Source organism: Hyposmocoma kahamanoa, unplaced genomic scaffold (assembly GCF_003589595.1).
Source record: "Hyposmocoma kahamanoa isolate Upper Pololo Valley unplaced genomic scaffold, ASM358959v1 93, whole genome shotgun sequence".
Taxonomy (NCBI): domain Eukaryota; kingdom Metazoa; phylum Arthropoda; class Insecta; order Lepidoptera; family Cosmopterigidae; genus Hyposmocoma; species Hyposmocoma kahamanoa.
In genome coordinates, this window is record NW_020654810.1 from 23776252 (window position 1) to 23782513 (window position 6262).

Genomic DNA, 6262 nt, shown 5'->3' on the forward strand with positions numbered 1-6262 from the left:
ATTTTAACGCCCTATAAGTTCGGACACTTTTTAGCGTGGTCCCGACGTCCATATAATTGTAAGTCAATGCTTCAATACGAATTTTTTTTATTATGCTTGTTAATTTTTGTTTTTGGTTTTTAACGTTTTACTTTGCTGTAGCACAAGCGGTCTTCGTTGTTTATTACAATATAAGCATTACTATACCTCGTGTGTTGTCAAAGTTTTGAGTCAAACTTTGACTTTAAAAAATAAAACAAACAAATACTGGCAGTTGTTTAATTCTTTCTTAAATTTCGAATGTTTGTGTTCTATTTGTAGGTTTTTAAACTAATTTCTATTGTTTTTCTCGTGATGGTAGGAACAAAACTGTTACGTGCGACTGTAATTTTGCTACAAATGGCGGGGAAAAAAAAAACAATGGAAATTTTCCGTAACATAAAATGTTTTGAGGTAAGCCGTAACTGTGTATATCACATCATAAAACGTTACAAACGTTGCAATTGCCAAAGGAGTGGTCGTCCCCGGTTTGTAATGACGATTGCCAACATCGAAATAATCAGAGAGCGAAATGCCGAAATCCATGTCGCACGCTTTGCATAACAATATCGAATGATCTTAATAAACGATCGCCTTTGTAAATTACGACGCGATCGTTGGCCGATATTGCTTAGAAGACTAAAAGACCATTTACCGATGAAAAAAAATTTGACTGTTCGCGACATGCCGCTTGGCTCGAGAATAGCGGGCACGTTAACAGTGGCTAAGGCCCGGTGGATGATGTCATTGAGGGCTGCATGCCGGGAGATACGGCCGGCGCTCAGCTGGCAGGAAAGACCGTGGTGACCAGAGCATTTACGTCTTTGCCGCAAGGACACCGATGAGGGGAGCAAACTGGGACACCAAGGCGGAGGCCTGCAGCTATGCGAATGGTCTCGGCGCTCAGGAAGGTACCAGTACCGGTATACTGGCAGTGTGGAAAGCGTGTAGCCAGTGGCCAGATTTCCACCTGAACGCCGCTTCCAGACGCGCTCGGTCTATTGAGGTGCAATGATTCATTAAGTCGTTTAAAGTCTTTTTGCACAGAATATTATCCCAGCTCCTTTGAATTTTGTAACTTCTGTAACCTCGCAGTTTGTTGGCGGAAACCTTAGGATACTGCCTACGAGGTTGACTGTGCTGTAGATCGAGGACAAAGAGGCCGGAATTCGTTAATCTAAGCTTAGATTCGTCAATGGTGTTAAAACTGTTGATGATTTGGTTAAGGTCCAAAAGTACGATGTTTGCGGGGCCTCCTAGGGTTCAATCATCTAGGTACCAGATGTTAAGATTTGAATGCAGATTTTGGATGATGGGATGGATGGCGAGATTAAAGATGGCAGGCCCCAGAGGATCGCCTTGCTGACAACCCACGGCAGATGATATTTCGAATTTATAATCTTTAACTGCACCACAATGATAGTGTGAGTAATTTTATTAAACACTCACCGTCACCGTGTTATCCTCATATTATCCTGTATTCATATTACAATGAATATGAATTCCTGAGCTACTATTACTTTAGGTATTATGCATAATTATTACTTATTAATAAAAAAAAACCTACCAAGTTTGTGGAATTACATCTATTCGCCAAGTTTTATTGCAATCCGTTAACGGAAATTGCGTGATCTACAATAAACCACATTCATCCCCTAATTTATCACCCTTAGAGGTGGTCCAATTTCAAATTTGAATGGGACCACTTACGACCTTTCCAACACAAAAAATCATCGAAGTCGCTCACAAATCACAATTGTCGGAGTAATGGCGACATACACACTAAAAAGAAGCAATAGACTTGAGTACCGCCGCCTTTTTGTTGAAGTCGGTTAATAAGAAGCGGCATTTTTAACATTGTTTTTGCGTACTGTCATTGCTTTGACACAGATTTGGTATTAATATTTTTAACAAACTTAAAGCCTCGAACAACACCGTACAGTTGCCTGCTTATCGGTATCTACAGGATATATCTTGGAGAGTGTACGATGGACTTACACAATTTAACAAGCTCCGTGGCTGACCGATTACCATGCTGGACTGCCACGCAGAAGACTCGATTTCGATTCCCGGGCCGGGAGAAATATTTGTATGGCCTACATCAATTTCTCTCGTGAGCTTGGGTGTAATTTGTGGTTGTCTATGTGTGTGTCTATGGCACTCGCGTCACAGGGTTTCCCTAGTGCTATGAGTGTTGTTTTTACAACATCAAGTGACGAAACGAACAAGTCGTCCGCCTGATGGTAAGCTACACGCCTGCCCATAAGTGCCACTTAGAGCTGAGCAGACCTGAGGGGCACTACCACTGCTGCCGTCACCCTGAGACATAAGTCGACAAATATCATGTGCCTTGTAATTTCACCAGCATCCATATTACCCTTCAAAACCGGAACACAGTAATGCTGACATTACTGCTTGGCGGCAGAAATAGGTATGGTGTGGCAGTATTCGTAGACAAAAGTGGACCTTATTCCTTCTAATATTTTTATTACCTAAGTGACTCCTAAAATCAACCTCTCAATGTTATTGTCCGGTCCACGATAGACCAATTAGGACAAGATTAGGTTCGCTAGCATGGAGATTTCTGGAATCGAGCCCGATTTAAACTGCTCAAAACAGACAACAATGTAAAAGAAACCGAATGACATGTTGGGGAAAAACTAAAATTACAGCATATCCATATTGTAAAGCCGGCGTGTAATGTTTATGAGAAAGAGACGAGTTTACCCTAAGTAAGTGCAATAAGAAACAAAATAGTACGTACTTTGATGGATATTCATGTGTTCACTCTTCTGGTGAAGTTTCCGTAGACCACTTACGGTTTTATTACATTTAAAAAATGTTATAAAACCTATGTAATAAAATGTACAGCAAGGAGCACCGGTTGTCGATACTGTGATTTTTGCGAATGAGTTGCTGAATTGTTCGGAATAAATGGCTCATTGTGATACAAAATGGCTGAGAAGGAAGGAAAGTGATTTAAAATTGTATGACGCTATTAATAAATTAGTACGTTTATTATTACTGACGTTGGTTTTATTTGGTTCAATATTTTTACTAGCTAGGTGCCTATTTATAGTATTAATGTTCGAAACAATAACCATGCAAAAGACAACATTATTAAGTGTGAACCAAATTCACTTCTTACAGGGTTTAACTAGAAACTGTTTGCTTAAAAATGGCATCCATTAGGTTCTTTAACATATCGCACTGTTATTACAATAATGTATTAACTCAAAAAGTGTATTATTTCATAATCGATGAAAAACTAATTACACACTTCCCGTGAAAGATGATTAAAATTTATGTATAGGTTCATTGACTTACAATTATATGGACGTCGGGTCAGCGCTAAAAAGTGTCCGAACTTATAGGGCGTTAAAATCGTATACAGAGCGTCATTCACGCTTTAGTCTTCGTTTATTCGACTGACAGCGAAGCAAGCAAAATTAGACAGTAGGTACTGCGATGACATCACAATTTAAATTCAACGTTTTAGCTTTTTCATATTCCTTTACATGTCACTACGTTTAAATAGGTTGACTTGGGACATTTTTTTCGTGGTTTTTGTATTAGACCCGTCGTCCATTTATTTGTAGGTCAATGTACAGGTTAAAATTTATTACAGACATCTAAACAATTTTCTACTTCCCAACTTATTTATAGGGCAAAACATAGTCTCATATTTGTGAATAACGACTGTTTTTGTCTAGAACAAGCCCTCAAAATTAGTCTCATTTTGAGTTAAGTACCTATCTAGGAAATGAAACTATTATTCCAGATTGAAATCGCGTATATTTATTTATTTTTTCAAACAAATCGACGTTTCGTGCCTTTTACAGGTCCCATGGTCACGGTTGACTAAATCCGGAATAATAGTTTCATTTCCTATGTGTAACAATCACGAAAACCTAAGAACTCGATTAAGTACTTATCTTTTGTTTTTTATATCTAATATTCTAACGTCGGTTTTATATACGGTAGTACAATCTTGAATTTCACACATTTTATGTTACAATACTATTGTAATAGCAGTGGATGTCTTTCCCCCCACCCTTTCGGTGGGCGATGAACCTATTTGAGCACAAGTACGGTTTTTGCTTAAATAAATATGTAACTTATTTCCAGTCTGTAATGGTTGAGAATTATACAAACGATGAGATCTTTTTTATGATGTAAGTGACGGAACGAGCACGTACGCCTGGTGGTAAGCAACACGCTTCATAGTTGCTATACCAGCCAAAGCTATGAATTGCAAAGATCTGAGAAGCACCAGTCATCTTGAGACATTTTTGTCATACAGAAACGTGCAGTTAGGGCAATTTACAGTTTGGGTCCCAGAGTGTCTTTGAGAGATAAGTTTAACGAGATTAACATTCTTACACTAGTCTCACAGTACATTTATGAAAATGTAATTGATGTTAAGAAGAATAATAATGAAAAAAATAATGACAGAGATTACTCCACTACTTTGTTATAATTATTAATACAAAGATCGATCACTCAGAAAAAAATTTCGATTCGAACTAACGTCTTCTAGCATATCGTGTCAGACGCTATACCAACTGAGCCACGGAACGACTTACTTATACGCTTCTATAATAATATTCCGGGTGATGTTCAAAATTTGCCATTTAGGAGGCTTCAAACTATTGTGAAACTGAAACTTTATTCTAAAGGTTATTTATACAAAACAAATTATACATTTAGCTCTTGGAGGTATTCTCGATCTAATTGTGTTTGAAATATTTATTGTAAATGATAAATGTATTCAAATGCATATTTACAAAGAGCAACCCCTGGAGTACCGTACCCCGCCCGCGCGTAACTAAAAAGTCTGTAACGCATCTTCGTACCGTGCCGCTACCTCGTACATCGCTGGTGGAAAGGCAGCCTAAGAAGCCTTAATTTGTAAATTAGTTTGTAACACACAATGACATCTATTGACACGCATATTTCGATCCCTCCTACGTAAAGTGTCGTATGTCGAAATTGGCAAGTTTGCAGGGGAGCGTTTTAAGTTTTGAATTCACTGAAATGAACATAACACGTGACTTTAGCATTTCTCAGTTTTATTTGGCAAATCTTTACTCACATAGAGTATTATAAAATCCTAGATATCGGCTAGATGAACAACCACAATTTATTTTATAATTAATTTAGTAAGTGATTTTAAGATAGAGAATGTCTGAACAGCGTGCGGTTAGGTATTTAATGTGGTGTTAGTGTTTGTCTGTCAATGTAGTGTAGTTGTATGCAGCAAATACCAACCGCCTGCTGTGCATGAATTTATGGTAAGATAATAACTACTCTATCAGAATTTAACAGAGAGACCTCAAGGGTCGTCTTACGATCTATCAAGTGTAGCCCTACAACCTAACGGTGTGAAGCCTAACCTAACCATAAATATATATAAATGGAGAGATATATAGTATAAGTAAGGAAGTCTGTCAACAGGAGACCTAAGGTGACAAACGGAAGTTGGGAAGGAAATTAGGATGTACACGTCGTGCGATGTGTACAGGAATGGTTTTCTCACTGCCGGTCAAACAGACTCACAAGACCGATCTACTGATGGCTAAAGGTGTCTTGGCCACAGTGAGAGGAGTAGCAGGTAGCACGTCACTAAGCAAGGAGATGAGTTAAAATCAGATGGTATTGGTTAACTAACTTTATTTACAATATTTACTGACTATTTATACAATATTTGTTTATACTACATTATGATAAGTTTTCTTAGTGTGCGTTGGGTGTTATTGATGACTAGGTTGATTTTTGTTAATTGGCATAGTACGTGACTATGCTGCACTTGTTGCATAAGAATGTTCTGTTGATGAGGCTAGTTTTTGTAGCATTTTATTCGAGGTCGCTATGTTGCAGTTTCTTCGTTGGTTATATCATGTTCAACCTTGAACAATGTCTTTGCATGCACGAAATTCCACTATTATGTTATTTACTTATATAGCTATAGCCTTAGAATAATAACGCATAGAAACCTAGTCCGCACACGCTAAGTGAGGCAAATTGAAGCGCGTCCAATGGGCCTACACGAGCGGGCGGGCCTTCAGTGCTCAAGGTCAACTTGCACCGCGAACAGATCAAAAATTTTAGCTAAAAATGACGAAATGTGCGGTAAATGAGTATAAAAATACGTCAGACCAACATAAAATAGACACTAACATCACATTCCACAAGGAAGTAACGCGTTTCAACTTGTATTTTTATATAAATATTCACTAAAACC